This window comes from Pogona vitticeps, chromosome 6 (assembly GCF_051106095.1).
Source record: "Pogona vitticeps strain Pit_001003342236 chromosome 6, PviZW2.1, whole genome shotgun sequence".
Lineage (NCBI taxonomy): Eukaryota > Metazoa > Chordata > Lepidosauria > Squamata > Agamidae > Pogona > Pogona vitticeps.
In genome coordinates this window covers 15,163,512-15,180,708 of record NC_135788.1, presented here as the reverse complement: position 1 = coordinate 15,180,708, position 17,197 = coordinate 15,163,512, and the positions used below count along the sequence as shown (strand labels likewise).

General features: G+C 40.3%; 1 long non-coding RNA gene across 1 annotated transcript in view; it reads right to left on the bottom strand.

The window, feature by feature from the left end:
• Positions 1 to 204: 204 nt before the first annotated feature.
• Positions 205 to 17,197, bottom strand: part of LOC144583797 (uncharacterized) — a 103,319-nt gene continuing 86,326 nt past the window's right edge. Inside the window, exon 2 of the long non-coding RNA XR_013537748.1 lies at positions 205 to 16,403. This is a non-coding gene — a long non-coding RNA (uncharacterized LOC144583797). The remainder of the gene's footprint in view (positions 16,404 to 17,197) is intronic.

The following is a 17,197-nucleotide window of genomic DNA, read 5'->3' as shown; positions in this document are numbered from 1 at the left end:
GCTCTTGCCTTTCCATTGGACCATTTCAGCAATGTGGAGAGGGGGGATTTGCTGCTTGGGTAACAGCCTATCCTCCATACTACTTTGCCCAGGCTTCATGCTCTGGAGAGGACACTTCTCGATACAGAGCATGTTACCATATTCTCTCGAGACTGAAGGATGCCTATGATGATGAGGATCGCAAGGATTTATTCCTGTGACATAACAAGGGGCTAACCTGTGGTTTCAGGTTTTGACTCTGAATCTCCATGAATGTGATGGAGTTGATTTGGCAACTTACTTGATGAATCTGCTTTCTTTTTGATCCACTGTATATCACAGCTGGGTAAAAATTGTCCCCTGCAGAATTTGTCCTCAGCTCATATCCCAGAACCAGTCTTCCTGTATCTGCAGAAAGCATGTTCTGCAAAGGAGTTAAGTCTTCTAGGGCAAGTTTATGGGGTGCAGGAAGAAGACATCCTTACCCCCCATGCAATGTATTATTACCTTTTGCAAATAGAAACCCCTGGGTACTGCTCAATTTCTTCACAAATTCTTATAAAAATTGACTTCACTCATTTCAGGAGGGCTAATGTGCAGATTAGGTTACAATTATCCCATATACTTCTGATACCACTTGACACTGCAATGCTGTCCCTGGCAGTTTAAGCTTATCCAAATATGGATTGAAAGGCAAATGCCAGAGAAAGCTCATTTTGAAATTATCTATTTCAGCAGAATTTAAATATGCATTTTGGGAGTATTGCCCTACAAATTTCAGAGATTAATTCAAAAAGGGAACAGGATAATGGGTAAAAACATTTGAGAACATTACTCAGACTACGAAGAAATGGGTTTATCCTTCTCCATTCATTGTACTGTAAATTGTTTGTGAGAGACGATAAACTCTCTTGACCTCAAACAGTTTTGCTTCTGTGCAAACAAACTGCACCCCTCTACCTTCCTCTTCCCACAGGTCTAACTTTGAGTTGCCAGTGTCATCAGAGAATCCCCAAATAGTAACAAGACAGAATGATTTTTCTTTTTTAAAATTCTCATTTTCCGGCAATCAAGAATAATCTCATTTTCCCCAGTGTTAGAATATTTTTAAAGGACATTTTTGGCTTATTTTAATATCCCTTTTTAATTTAAAGACAATTTCATTACAGGCGTGACTTCCCCGGCGTACTAATGGTATTTAAAAAAGAATATGCACATTAACTTTTATGGTGTCATCATGACCTGTAAGTACTCAGATGTGTCAAATCAAGACAATGTCATTACTTCCAAACTGCCTGATGCCAAATCCATTAATAGCTCATGGATAGACATTATGCAGTGTTTATAATTTTATAATTTTTTTAAATCATCAACTTTGCTCCACAGATGCATTCTTGAACTTGACTGGAATATTTTGTTTCAGCTTTCAACATTTACTCTTTTGAACGCACACTACAACTCTTAGTGTTGAACCAGGTCTGTTTATTTGTGATGTGAGCTGGTGCAAACTTTATAAAGAAAATGCATTTGTTATGAATTTAGGTTAAGCCATACAAGCTGCACACAATATACTAACATTAAGAATTCTGATGTCACAAAAGTTCAGAGTTCACTTTGCCTAAAGCATTCATTTCTCTATAGAGCTTTCAGGGAAGTACATGGAAATGTGCACAGAATACTTAAGATGGGAACCATATTTGAGGTTATCGCTGAGATAAAAAGGATTAAAATGACACTTTGAAATACAGCTCTGAATGCAGGACGTAATGTGGAAAACATTTTCAAAGAAAGAAAAAGGATTTGCATGCTACCTAAGGATTAGGGAGATGCTGTTAAAAGAGGTGGCAGGAAGGTTATAGCTATGCTTTTACTAAAAGATACCCACAGGGGGAAAAAACCCCCGACAGGTCAAGAAGTCTTTCACAATGAGAAAAATAGGATTTGTATATACTTGCAATTTGCATAAATTATGCACATAGGCCAGCATGGTGTTTAAGAACACAGTAGAGATGATGCATCATATAAATTAGGAGTACTTTCTGGACAAGAGAGGTTTTCAAGGAGATTAGAGATCCTCTCCTTTTCTCATTGACTGAAATTGAGACTAGTTTTCCTAGAGTGTACAAACAAGAAACCCAAAACAGAAATGGAAAATATTATGTTCTGCATAAGGAACATCGCCTTGCTTACATTTTATTTGCGCCTCATGCAAGAAATAGGCATGACAATCCTCTCTTGTGAAGAATCTTGTGTGAGTAGGTTGAAGAAAGAGTGAAAGTTTCGAGCAAAACTGAGATCCCTTTTCAACAGGGCACAGAGAAAATGTAACTCAAACACTGAGAGGAGTGCAGGTATTAGAGAAATGTATGTACAAATAGCATCTGTCATCTTGGCGCACTAATACACATATAATTTAGTGTCTAATGTGTAATTCCCAGGGGTGCAAAGCAAAAATTTAGCCTGCTTACAAGGATCAACATGGTTGTGACTGTATGCATAGTTACCGGGGAGTAAGCTTTAACTCATCAGTCCTTAACCCGAATACACTGATTTAACTAGGTCTTCAAACAATTGTGATGTAAATAATCTTACAAAGGAGCATGATAATTTAAATGTCTATGAAGTAAAATAGACGTCTTATTTCTAAAGAAAAATAAAAAAGTTTCCACCTTCCATTTATTTAATTCATTTTCTTATCCTGACTTCCTACAGTATATGCTATGCTATGCTGTTACAAGCAACACCAGTTGATGGAAGTCTTGCCATCTCATTCACTTTCCAAAGCATGGAAAGTCCATCAATTACGCTTGTGCTTTGGAAGATGATGTCACAGCTCTTCCTCCTTCTTTCCCCGCTACACCATCTCCTTTCCAACTGCTTGAAATTAAGGAAGTACTATTTACCTAGTGTCAGAAAAAGACTAAGGATGTTTTGTACTAGTATAAGTTGGACTTACTGCTCCCCATCTGTGCACAAAAATTGCTTAGTTTAAATCAATATCTGCGGAATTTCTGCAAAAAGACTCTAAGCTTCTAATACTGTAGAACTGGCTGAAAATGAAGAGTTAACGCTCGAAGTCCATGGGGTCTTTCAAGTGTAGTTGGGAAGTTGCAGATCTCCTGATATCACCAAACTGCAGCTCCCATTCTATATCATTTTTTTGATAGGATCACAAAAGATGATGGGAATAGGAATTTGACAATATTTGAAAGGCCACAGCTTCTCCAGGTCAGCAGCATCCCATTCCATGACACTCAGGATCAAACCTGAGACCCAGGATGTGGGCACTTGTAGTATCACAAGGTGGGGCAAATGAGGTTGGCAAAGGACAAGAATTGTGTTTATGCCAGCTGATTCTGCAAATGGGCACACGGTGCTCCCCTCCCCTCTTACTCCAAGTGGCATTACGGACTGAAGTGTCTCCTAGTTCCGTCTCTTTCATTCCTGGCTTCTTGGGGTGTTGCCCTAGCAGAAGCACAGCACCCATGTACCCATTTTTGTGGTGAGCCAATGAGCCCTAGTGCCAGCTGGGTTTGCACCGCCTAAGTCTTGCTTACAACCAATATTTATTATATGGATACACTTGCCCTATTTTCCAGCCATGTTTTCTGGGTTTACAGCCATAAGGCCAATGAAGAATTAATAATGTTATATCCTTAGGGTATAGTATCCATGAGGCATTTCATAAGCTGCTATTTCAAGAATTGCTATGCTGTGCTGTCCTATCTAGAATATTAGTGCTACGTTTGTTGTTCTTGCAGAATGGTTCAGCAACTTAATTAGCTAATTTGTTTAACACCCTAGCAAGCAGGATCCAGTGCTTAGTCCAAATTGTTTTCTTAACCTGCTTCTTAAAAAGTTTGCAGTATTCTTCTGATTTCTTGAGCAGCTTCTCCTACTCAGCTGTTTCCCGGATGATTTTTTTTGCAGTATCAGTTTATCTCACACAAAGTCTCAAATGCTTCCCTCGTAACCATGGGCACAAAGTTAAACAAAGTTTGTGGTTCCACTTGAATTAATAGGAATTATTATGTTTGAAATTCCACTTGAATTATTATGGATATGAACAAGTTTATGTCCTGTAATATAATCCAAATACATTATGTTTTGACTGCACTATTCATTTGTAGTTTATCGTTTTTCTTTTCTGTTAAATTGTATTTTAATTATGTTGTTTGTGTATGTTGTAAATCCTACAGAGTAGCCTTTGGCCAGATAGGTGGTATGTATGTATGTATGTATGTATGTATGTATGTATGTATGTATGTATGTATGTATGTATGTATGTATGTATGTATGTACGTACGTACGTACGTACGTACGTGTGTGTGTGTGTGTGTGTGTGTGTGTGTGTGTATTAATTTCCTGCCATTCCTAGGAACATAGAGGATTGTACATAAGAAGTTGCAAGAAGAAGTGTCTGTTCATATCATTATTGTCTATACAGCAAAATCTATGCACCTTAAAATATAGTATATATAGACAAATTTCTCATGCTCCTTTCAGACCTATTTCTCCCAACAATGTTATTTGGAATTAGCAATTTCATGCCTTAAATTCAGCAAGATATAGGGGAGATGTTTCTTACCCTCACCTCATATCCAGCACCACCTTGGGGGGGAAAAATCTTAATTTTTCTGGGAAAGTGTCAGATTTGAGAGGAAAATTTGAAAGAGGGGGGTGCATAAGGGTTGTGATACACACACACACCATGCACATACCACACACACACGCCGACACACACAAACACAGAGAGAGGATTTTAAACATGGACGAGAAAGACTTTGGGATAAAGGAGACAGGAAACCAAGGCAAGCTTCTGAATTTGACCCAGAGCATGATTTGACCCAGATGGGAGACCATCACACCTTCACAGAGGGCCCTAGATTATGGACTCATCTTCTCATAGTCCATAGTCCCAGGGCCCAAAGGTAACCAGGAGTCTCAACCATAGAGAGAAGCAAAAGGCCAGTTCACTCAAATCATCCTGCTCTGCTGGGCCATCAAAAGCCTTCCCAGATTCCCAGGGTGCTCCAGGGAATGGACATCCATTGGGTAATAATAGATGGGACAGCTAGTGGAGTGGGAGAAGCATGGCTCCACTGGGAAAAGGTGGGCCTCACCTTTTCCCAGTGGAGGAACGTAGTGTGGGATGTAGTGTTCTCATAACAGTTACTAAAAATAATTCTTCTTGTCTTTTTGCTGGCGTAACATACAGGTTCCCACTCCTACTTACCCATTTGCAACCTTCTGGCATACTAGTAATGTTGGGTACTCAGGCCAGTAACTTGTTGATAGTCCCAAACTAAGAGCAGACCCAGTGAACCATTGACTTCTCTTAATCCTTTTGATCGGAGCCTCGGACAGACCAAATATCCCACTGATAGAGCTATTCAAACACCGGATATCTAGTGATAGACCAAATATCCATGGCTTTATGCCTAATCGAGAGGCTGACCTTTTTTATTTGTCTTTTTCTGATACCTATGAATGACATACATCGCAAAGAAGACTGGAATCCACCTAAGATGGGACATTGGTAGGGTTCTCTTGCTGTTCCACTTTCTGCGCTAATGCAATCTGTCATTGAGAGAAAAGGATTACAGTAAAAGGCCCTCTTACATCCTGGCAGCCCACAGTTGCTGTAATGGTGCCTTTAGGCCATTGGCAGCCAATGCAGAATGAAACAACCATTCTTGTCGTCCAGCAGTCTGAGTTATCTCATGCTACAGCCAAGGACTGAGGTCAGCATGTTTATTGTCTATAGTGAAATCTCCTGATTTATTGTCTATAGTGAAATCTCCATAATCCATGCCAGGTGACCATTCTTCATTTACCCTGGGCCTTATATACTACACATAATAGAAGTTTTTTGAAAAAAATAATTGCTAACTCTGTGATGTAAACAATAACTTGATTTCAGTTCTGTAGTAACTTTTGTTCTTCTCACAATGAAATCATTATTACATAGCAGTAATAATAATAATGCTGAAAGCCTGATCAGAACCAAACATCTCCCTCTTATAATGAACAGATGATTGTGGAGCGATGAAGGGGAAATTTGTTGTGGAGAATGTCTGCTTCTTGAACTTTCATTTGGGGGCTGATTACATGACCTCCATTTTGGAGAGTCTTTTGAAAGGTCATCTAAGCCTAATAAGGGATGTGCATATGTGGATGAACATAAAAAATTGTACTACACTGTGTAAACCATGGAAGAGATGGGGTAGGAAATTGAGGTCCATTCGTACAGCTCTGGAACCAAATCACAATGAAGAGACAATTTCATTGCTGTCTTCTCCTGTTTCCTATTATTTTGGTTTCTGACTGGAAAGCTGAGTTGGTTGGAGTGCATGGCTGCAGAGCTAGGAATCCGAAAGTCAGTCCTGAGAACAGCAAGCCTATGTCACCTTGGGCAAGCCACATAATCCCAGAGCACTCCCAGCAAAAAAGAGTGGCAAATTACTTATGAGCAATTTATATATAGGAAACCCCAGCAAGGTTTGCCATAAGTCAAAATCAACTTGATGGCACATAATCGTTTAATCATATTGAACTGGATATCCTAAATATTATCTTTTATTTTAGGTTTTTAAATGTTCTTATAAACAGACAGGTGTGTGTTTATTTAGATGTCCTGAAAAGTTGAAAATACGACTCTGGTCAGGCAGCAAAGATAGAAACATAGCAACATAGGGATAAAGCTTGCAAATTCATTCTCACGGTGTCAGAACGAACTCCAAGCTTCACTAATTTTAAGTATTAGTAATCTCCACCATTTTCAATTACCATCATGTTGTAGCTGCATTGTGTTAAAGCAGGTTGTGTTTTTTTTTCCCTTTTTGACCTACATAACCAGGACTGAAATCTAACTTAAAGCCGTACGTATGTGTTCCCAGAAGGAGATTCTCAAGATTTTGCCTGAGGCAATCAGAATGTGCTGGAGGAAGAACAACATAGATAACTTCCTGCTAATAATGTTAAGCTAAAAACTCAGGAATAGTCAAGATACTGCGAACAATTTACTGGAATTTCTCTTGCCCAAATTCCATTGGGTATAGGTTTGTGTGTGTGTGTATGTGTGTTAAATAAACCATGAAGCTGCTTTGTACATCTCCCATCCACTGCAAATAGAATTGTACAGGTGAACATTTCTGTGACCAGTAACTAAGGCAACAGCAAATGTCTTCCTCTTTCCAGTTTTAGTTGAAACCAGTGCTTTCAAGGCTGGGCCCAGACCCAAGATCACTAAATAATGTGGCAATATTTATTTTTGAAAGAGATCATCCTGGTCACTACTTCCCTTCCCCTTTTTGGCATCGCACTTCCCATGCTGTGTGTTCTTCCTTGGTGACTCACCCAGCCAATTTTGGCCAACAGAGGAACCACATAGTATATGGAATTATGTCGTGACACTATATAGCTATATACCTGATGCTACCTTTAAGGGTAGATCAAGTAAATGTTGAGCGCTATGCTTTTTGGGCCAGTCATGGATATTTTATGAGGCTACAGACCTAATCCAGTCTGGCTACTTGCTGATGTCAATTAATTAATTATATTGCTTGAAACGACTGTAAATTCTGATGCTCACTCTGAATGGCCCAACCTACTAAAATAATCTTGGAATTTTGTGTTCCAAAACATTGACATGGCCAACGAGATAATTCATGGCAAATTACAATAGATCTGTTTTTTTAAAACCCCAAAATTTCACACGGCTAATGGCTGGATCTCAAGGATTTTGATGACAACTTTTTGTATGGGAGGCAAAATGTTTATATTCTAGTTCTAGTTCTATGTAGATTCTGCAAAAAATATATATAAATATGATTTTGAGGAATTAAAAAGCCATTGTCTGTTGCATGAAGATAGAAGCAGGCTGCACTGTGAACACAACGCTTTTATCGGCTTGTGCACTTTTTCCCAGTGAGTAAAAAAGAAAAATACTCCAGTGACACCTTATTTTTTTATTAAAAGGTTTAACATCTTTGAACATTCAGAGCTAACAGCAATATATAGCAAAAGGTTGGCACAATCCTTAAATTTATAATTTATATGTATAATTCATCTTTAAACAAAAAATGTATTTAAAAATGCCAGAATTCTTCCATGGTTTTCTAAATACTTGCTCTAAAATGACTCAAATTACTTCCAGACCATAAGATCTGGAAGTCATAAGATCTGAGAATCACCTGTAAGATGTAAAGATAAAAATATTTGCCTACAACATTTATCTTCAGTAAGAAAGACATTTTGAATTTGCTATGCATTGAGCTGGTTGGGATTTCAGTGTGTATGAACTAACATTGCTGTGTGACTCATACAAGCCATGCAAAGATATCTGCTTTACATGGAATTACACATATGGTGGTCAGTGTCAGGACTGTACATAGGATCCTAGTTCCTTGTTACATCTGATCCTTGTGTAAGGCCCTATTTACACAATGGCCTATGCGTATGAACTCCAAGCAGAGTCTGCATTCACACATCTCTCTCTCTCTCCCCCTCCCTCCCTGTCTCTGACACACACACACACACACACACACACACACACACACACAAAAATAGCAGGTAGATTCGATGACTGAAATCCAGTAGTAAAGTGCAACCAGAATAAGCCCATTGAAACAATGGAACTAACATGAGTGTTGACTCCCCAAATTCCCACTGATTCGATGGGTCTACTCTAGATGCAACTTACTACTGGATTTCAGCCACGTTATCCTTTCAGGGGAATTTACATACAGGCCTATCATCTACCCATCCATTCTGTCAAGCAAATGAAACTGTGAAGGCTGATTGTCAAATAACTCGCAAAGCATTGCCTGTATATGAACTACGTTCATTTATCCATATATGAATGATGGCAGCTCAGGCAGTCTGAATATTGAATGGATTTATTAAAATACTTTGTTCATGAACAATAAAAAAATCAGACAAAAAGGCACAACTTGCCAAATAAATTATTCATCATAAGACATCAGCAGCGCTATATTGCTACCCTACCCCTGTGCTGTAGATCACACTTTTGCCATATGGAAAAATAAAATGCATCCTAATTTGTTTTCTAATAACTACTAATTGGTTTAGGCCCTTGAGAGATCTATGAGGAAATAAAGAGTGTCCTTGTAGCCTTCCAAATAAACTCCCAAAGCTGTTGTCGGTAAGAGTCTCACACTGCTTTTCCACCGCAGCCTGTAAGAAGAAATTGAAATAATCTCTCATATAGATTGTACTATAAAAATTAAGTGAGCAAGTCGTGCCAACTGCAGTCTCTGGAAGGAGGATACCAGTTGGGTCGTCTGCTTTGTTTTAATACAAGGCTTGGATAGAGGTGGGTGGGAAAGAGCAATAAAGAGAGGTGGGTAGAAAACAGGACTAAGTACCAGCAGCTTTTAATAATGATGATGGTGAGCAATGCTGTAGAAGCAAATCAGGAGGGTGCTACTTTCTGCTGTGGCATCTCTATCATTTTGTATATCATGTGGATAAATGACTCATGGCCTTTCCCATAATGCTGGATTGCAATTCCTCTCAGCCCTAGCTAACATAGTCAATGGTGAGGAGATATAGTTTGATGATTTTGAGGATGAGAATTTGGATCACCTTTTTTTTGGTGATCTTTTTTTGGTGATCTTTGGTGATCACCTTTTTTTTGGTGACTTTCTATTTCTCTTACCGTAGTAACATTTCATTTGCACAACCTGTTTTTGGAACAGGGTGAAACCTATTGAAGATCAACTGTTCAGGGAGGTGCATGGAACATCCTGTAGGACTGCAGGCCTCAGGGCGCTAGCTGAAGCCTTAGGGACTTGCTACTGGAGATATTTGTATTCGTCTCCCAGAGGAGAAGAATATAAATACCGCCACCACAGGTGGCCGGGCCCTTTCGACCCTCCCTCCAGTACCAGTCCGGTCCACTCACCGGGCTTTGTGTGGTGCATGTGGCCATCATTGGAAACATTGCACCAGTCATGGAAGTAGCTGGCACTTTCCCCGCCTCCCTGTACCACTGTTCACTCTGGCAAGGAGATGGGGTGATGAGTCTCCCCACCATTCGAAGCCCGGTGCGTGGTTCAGGCTGGCTCTGGGCAGAGTGTTGAAAGGGCCTGGTCCCCTATGGTGGCAATATTCATATTTGTCTCCCATCTCTACTTGCTATGCTTCTCCAGGTTGGGAGCCAAGTTTTAGGTTGAATGGCACTGGAGAAGGAGGTTTGATTCTGGGTTGTGCTATGGCTTTAAACTTCAGGCACCAATCTCCATCCATTCGCGATGGCACCAGGTGTCATGCACAGCACGAAGGCTTCTGTGTTGCTCCTAAATAGGTTGGTGGGCTCAGTGCACTCACAGGCTCTGCCCCCAGTCCCTTCTCTGCTCCTTGTGACTTTTTTTCCATGCCAGGATTGGGCCCACCATGCCACTGGGAACAAGGGAGGGCGTGGAGCATCATGGCTCACAGACTTTCTTGTAGCATAAAAATTGGCAGCAGCAGCACAAAGCCTGGAAGGAACACCCCCTCATATCTTTCTTGCCTTGTATCTGTGATGTCATAAAGGTGTGTCATCAAAGGTGTGTCATCAAAGATTCTGTCCTTTTGTCTAAGCTTTTGGCTCTGGACTCTGTGATTTGGGCCTGAAACCTGCAATGCTGTTGGCTTGACAACCCTAACAAAGACTCACAGAAGACCTTTATGTGCTTATTCTTTCTGACATTCACAAAATACACATTTCAGAGCGACATGTGAGGAGGAGATAGCTTGATTTCTCTGTGTCCAGTGACTTGTAATATTGGGAACCTACTTTTACCCAGTTGGCAGCAGAGTTCAGCAGTTCAGGATGAAGGTGTTTGTATGTATGTGGCCCCAAACGGTCAGGTGCATGTCCCATCACTTGGCCATCTTGTCATTTGGAGCCAAACGCATGTCCCTTCTCCTTGCCCCTGACTTTTTAGTGGACTGACTGGGTCTACTGAGTCATTTGGAGCAAGGAGGAAATAGAGTACACCAGTTGCAATTCATGGACCTTCTTGTTGTAAAAGCTCTTGCGCCATGCTGCAAATCCTAGAAGGAAAACATACCCCTTGCCCGCCTTGCTCTCTGACACCATAAGGAGCTGTCCTGTGGTCTCAGGTTTTGGCCTTGAAATATCAGGGAATGAGATGATCAGACAACCCTAGCAACATGTAGCTCTGCAGAAGTTTTTGCAATGTAACCCTCGCCATTTTCTCTGTTGGCTTGGACTGATGGGAATTGCAGCCCAACAATATCTGGAAAATCACCCGTCCTTGGATTAGGGTGAAAGGAGAAATTCTCAATCAAGGTCTTTATTTAGCTTTGACACACTTAAGAACACAGAATAAGCCTCTGATAGCCAATGCCCCACCTCTGTCTCAAGTTCTCTTGTGTTTCCTATACAGTGGTGCCCCGCATAACGGGCGCCCCGTTTAACGTTGAATCCGCATAGCGATTTTTTTGTGATCATTTTTGCAATCGCATTGCAATGTTTTAAATGGTAAAACATCGCTTTGCGATGATCAGTAAGCTGTTTCACTTACCGATTTTCGCATTGCGATGTTTTCCTAACAGCTGATCGGCAGTTCCAAAATGGCCACCGGGTTAAAAAAATGGCCATCCGCAGTGTTTTCGTGCCCATTCCTCGCTTACTGGGCAGCGAAAATGGCAGCTGTATGGAGGAGTTTTGCAGAACGGTGAGTTTTTTGCCCATAGGAACACGTTAAACATGTTTTAATGCATTCCTATAGGCTTTTTTGTTCCGCATAGCGACGAATCCATATAGCGATGATTTTTCCGGAACGGATTATCATCGCTATGCGGGGCACCACTGTTTTTCCCTATACCTCTATGATTTTTACTGCTGCTTGTGCATTTCTTTCCACTGCTCATTTCCATAAATAAAATCTCTTTGCTTTGGTGCTGCTTCCCATGATTATATCCCACTGTGGCCTCTGTATAATGCTGTTTCTTCTCTTACTTGAAACAGCGTGCAGTTGCATTTTTTTGAATTAAACGAGCGAGAGCTGAAAGGAAAGGAGCCAAGACGCTACACGATTTTGCTAAGTCTCTCCTACAGCTTTGGCTCAAATGTGCAGCCGAGTTCTCTTATTCTGTTGGCTTTGTTTATTATCCACCATGGTAGAATATTTTGTATGCTGCTTGGTATGTAATGGAATAGCCTGAAGTTGAATTTCTTATGTTTGCTTCCAGAAAAGCAGTCAGAGTTCAGTTCTTATTAATTCCAGTGACACTGGATTGGTTCCTTGCCATCATTAAAACAACACACTATTACATCTGCTTCACTTGCATTACAAAGCAGCTGTATAAATCTCAATATGGGCTTTATTATGCATTGGACTTCCTATGACTTCCACACAATGCTATACTCCCCTTTAGCAGCATGGATCCTTCTGCAACTGAACTGTCACATAACAACAGAAAGAGGATTTGCAGGCTGTGAAACTGCAGGTAGTAATTTTAATAGCTGCTAATGCGAATTAATAATTCTAATAGCCTCATTTCTGATGCATTATCAGAGTTCTGGAGAGAAGGTTACCATGGCTGCTATATTTTATCATTCGCAGCTGTGTAAACTGTTTTAGACCATCTTGGGCAGGAGGTGGAGAAGATAACTTCCCATATGACTGTTCACTCAATATGGTTCTCACCATCCAATTCAAGATGCACTTACTAGACTCCTAGGAAATTCATTCACATGTGAAAATAAATCATATTATTAGCAGTTTAGGGAAGTCCCCCTAGACAGAGAGACAGTTCATGCAGGCAGTAGTTATAACTACCTCATCCTATTTATCATGATCAGTGCGCTGCTGGCATGAAGTACTGCAGGAAACCCAATAGCCCAAAGAATTCTCTAAAGAAAAGTCTAGTATACATGATATATGTACTTTTAGCATAAATCCCGTAACCTGAAAAATACTGTACACAGTTGATTGCTAAGGACATTGTTCCTTAATTGGATTTGACCTGATTGCAGATTTTTCACATTATAGGCAAATCTATCTCTGGTGACATACGGTAATCTGTACTACAAACAAATACATTAGTAGGTTGACTATGGAATCTGGGAAGTGTAGTTCAAAAAGAGCAACATTTTTAATGGACCAATGATTTCTAAGCAGGGAGATACATGACGCGAGCCCTGACTAATCTGCTTGTTAACAAGGAAGCAAGGTGATTGGCTGGATGGGCATGTAGTCAACCTATCCTGGAGCCTGAAAGAGGAGGGAGCTGGAGGGCTGGAATGTGATGTGATGGAGAGTATAACTGAAGAAAAGGGTTGCGATAATTGAAGAAAAACTGTTCCCAAGTTGATGTTCCTATGTAATAAAATGATATCATTTTAATTCTTTTTTTTAAAAAAAGTAACATTTTCCATTTTAAATTTATCTGTCTGTGTACACAGACATGTCTGTGCGTCCATGCTGACATACTGACTTTTTATTTTATATATATTTAATTAACAACACAAAGGCAAATAACCATAAACATAACAGGCACAACACCAGGCCCAGACTACAAGGTATTATTATACTGTGCAGCTCCTGTTTAAGGAGCCTTGTGGTGCAGTGGTTAAACTGCTGTACTGCAGCCAAAACTGTGATCACGACCTGGAGTTCAATCCTAGGTTGCCGGCTCAAGGTTCACTCAGACTTCTATCCTTTTGAGGTCGGTATAATGAGTACCCAGCTTACTGGAGGAGGAAGGGAGAATGTACAGCCTGCATAATTAACTTGTAAACCTCACAGAGAGTGCTTTAAGCACTATGGGGCAGTATATAAGCAGCTCACTTTGCTCTTTATTTTGCTTTGCTTTCTTTCCAACCAGTTTTAAGGCCATGTGGGGAATTTCTCAGGTAATTTGTTGTGTAGCTCCTCCCATATGATCCATCCCTGCTAAAGAATACTGGCATTGAAGCTGTTGTCTGTATGACACAGTCAGCTAACCATTGGTCCTTCTCCCTGTCTCTGCACTCATCTCTAAACACCCGAACCCTCCCTCTGGGCACAAGTTCACCAAAAGTACCATATCTCTTGATGGCTGTTGTGCCTTCCTTTGATTCGGACATCTCCACTCTCAAGCAGAACTTCCAAAAGTGTGCATGTGTGTCCGCTATACACAATTTCTGTGGGTATGGTATTAGACCTTGGGAAAATTAGTTTTGGGGACTAACCCTCCCAGAATTCCTAAAAATTCTGGAGTCAAAATCCTGTTGCACAGTTCTGCTTGCGAAATGAGCATGATGCCATCAGCAGTGACAGACTGCTGCTGATTAGCAAGTTCTTTCTCCATGTTGGGATGTGCGCAGCTGCACACCAATAAGACAAAGTCCCTTTCACCCCAAAATTGAAAAAAAGAGGTGTTTAACCTGTGGCAACCTGCTGCCAATGCTGATGTCATTTTCATTGTGCAGACAGAAGTCACTTAACAGGATTTTGGCCTGGGAGCTGTAGCCCAAACCCATCATTTTTCAAGCTCGCCATAGTTTAGCTACAACTAAGAGAGCTTTATTGAGAACACTTAACAGCTGAGCCTTGTGAACTGCAGTGTTGTAGTGCAGTGGTTCCCAACCCAAATGTTCTTAGACTACAACTCCCAGAAATCCTGGTTGTGAAGCGTTCTGGGGGTTTTAGTCCAAGTACATCTGAGGACCCATGATTGGGAACCACTGCTGTAAGTGGTCTGGCTATCCTGCTATTAGTATTATTACAAATGATGCTATCAAAGCACTTGACAAAATTGTTAACTAACTAGCTCATAATATGAAATATTATCTAAGAGCAAATTCTGAATTTTTGAGTAGAGTGCAGTAGCAAATCCTGTTCCAGAAATGCACATTTCATTCAGTGCTGATCTTAGAAGTTTCAATTCCTGTTTTTACCTAAATCATCACAATTCACACACCGGACCATTTCAATGTCATGCTGTTTCCTGGTTTTAAATGTGATAATTCAGCAGTTCTGTTTCTAGCTATCTCTTTGTGTTGACACCCCCTTCCCTGCTTCCCCTCCTTTTTTTTTTTTTTTTTTTGAAAAGCCAACTACAGGGTTGGACCCATTTCTGTATTGGGGTTTCTCTCTGTGACAGCTAGGGTTGCCAGGTCTTATGCACCCAGTTCCCTGAGATTTCAGAGCCAAGACAAAGATTTTTGGTGTATGTGTCCACGTGACATCCTAGAGGAACATTTTGTGTATTCATGTCCCATCTCTGCCCTATGCACTGAATATTGACAGACACCTACTTTGCAATTTTTTAAAAGGAATGTACTTATTTGCCAAGGCATTTTAAAGTGTTGTGCTGGCTCATGTCTAGTCTGTTCAGCTGTTTTTATGTTTCTGATTTGTTGTTACTATTATGTTTTATTGTTGTTTCATATTATAGCCTTTTGAAGCTGTCACTTATGCATTGCACTTATGTATCACCCAACTATCTTCCTTGGATTTGAAAGGTGAATTAAAAATAATTCAAATAAATAGAGAATGCACATAAACCTGGTTTTGCTGAATTCCAAGAGAGAATGGGCTAGTGTTCTCACTGTATGTCATCTGTGAGATGGGGTTGCTTGCACCCACCTACCAAGCTGAGGCAGTAAACTCTTGTTACCACCAGCCGAGTTATTCAGTATTTAAGCAGAAACGCCCTTCTAGGACCTCCCCATGCAACCTAAAATCAGAGTTGATACAGTTTGTTCTTGAGAACTCACATAGTTCCCAATCCAAAAGGGAATCTGTATATGGAAACCTGTTCCTGCAAACAGATGCAATATTTCATAATGGCGTCTTCACATGTTAACAGAAATGTATCTTGGCTTAGAGCCTCGCGGTGCAGTGGTTAAACTGCAGTACTGCAGCCAAAACTCTGCTCATGTCCCAGCTTCAACCCCAAGTAGCCAGCTCAAGGCTGACTCAGCCTACCATCCTTACGAGGTTGGTAAACTGAGTACTCAGCTTGCTGGGTGTGTGTGTGAACGTGGCAATGTACAGCCTGCATAATAAAAGTCTAAACAGAGAGTATATTAAGCGCTATGGGGCAATATATAAGCAGCACCCTACTTTGCTTTTGTTGATATACTTAACCCTCTTACTTGGATTTTATGGGATATTTATTTCTAAATGAATATTATAAACACAATTAACCTTTCAAGAATTTCCATTTTTAAAACCAGGCAATATTAAGAGTGCAAACAATACAAACACTGTCCAAAGTGGGCATTACGCATGTCCCTTGAGTGTCAGGCATCTGTTCAAGACTTGCTTGAAGAAACGTTCATTGTGCAGTTGGAGATTCACAAAATCAGTCTCAGAACACGGCTGTATCTCAGGGGTCTTCTCTTGTTCCATACCAGACACAGAGTCCAGTAGTTTCTCTTGGGAATATCTTAAAATCTTGAAAATAAAGTACAAAGATGGGACCAAAAACACTACAACACTATTTATTTATTTATTTATTTATTTATTTATTTATTTATTTATTTATTTATTTAACTGCTATGCCGCCCACTCTACCCAAAGAGCTCTGGGCGGCTTACAACAACTATGAAGCACTCACTCTCCTGTTCCACCTTATACACATAAATTCATGTCCATCGCTTAATTAAAGTGATTAAGGCTTCAGTTCCTGTCGTTTGAGGGATAGCAGCTCCATCTTCTCCAGGGCTTTCTCTTTCTAAACCAAAAACAACAGAGGCCACTTCTTTAGGATTCCCCACCCAAGTGGCTAAACCAATTCATTCTTCGGTGCTACATATTTTCAATAAGGAATTTCTGCTATTCACATCTTTCTGACAAGTGTACTTTGAGAAATCAAGTGTTTCCAAGTACATGTTTGTCACATTCTTACGTTTTTCTGTTGTGCACACTTTATGTGTATACCTAAATAACCCTTTGTGCCAATTATGGAGTGCTGTAGTGGAACAAATGTGTGCACATTTTATACTCCAGTGACTCCTCCCCGTGTTCATGAGACACCATTGACTTGGGTTGCAAAACTTGACTATTACCTTTCATGTAAAATATTACTTTTTATATGCCTGGAGGGGGAAAACACTTTTTTTTTAAAGATCAGAAGTACTTAAAAAGAAGGCACTGGCTGAAATCTTGTTGTTTAATGGACTAAGTTGCTCTAGAGTAGGTCAACTAAATCAGTGGGGATTTGGTGAGTCAACTCGGCTGTAAGTTCC